This window comes from Macadamia integrifolia, chromosome 4, assembly GCF_013358625.1.
Source record: "Macadamia integrifolia cultivar HAES 741 chromosome 4, SCU_Mint_v3, whole genome shotgun sequence".
NCBI lineage: Eukaryota > Viridiplantae > Streptophyta > Magnoliopsida > Proteales > Proteaceae > Macadamia > Macadamia integrifolia.
In genome coordinates, this window is record NC_056560.1 from 20,117,255 (window position 1) to 20,117,479 (window position 225).

A 225-nucleotide genomic window follows, 5' to 3' on the forward strand; every position below is an offset into this window, starting at 1 on the left:
TGAAATGTGAGGGGATGTGCAAGATGTATTTCCTACAAGGCTAGTGTAAGAAGGAATCTATAGTTTATACACTACAACGGATGATAGGTTAGAAAATGAAATCGTCCATATGGGGTCATATGGGTAAAATAGGGGAGAGAAAATAACAAAGTGGGTCCCACTAAGAATAATGAATCATGGAAGGCAGTATAGCAATATTTTTGCTACTCATTTTTCTTTCCTTTT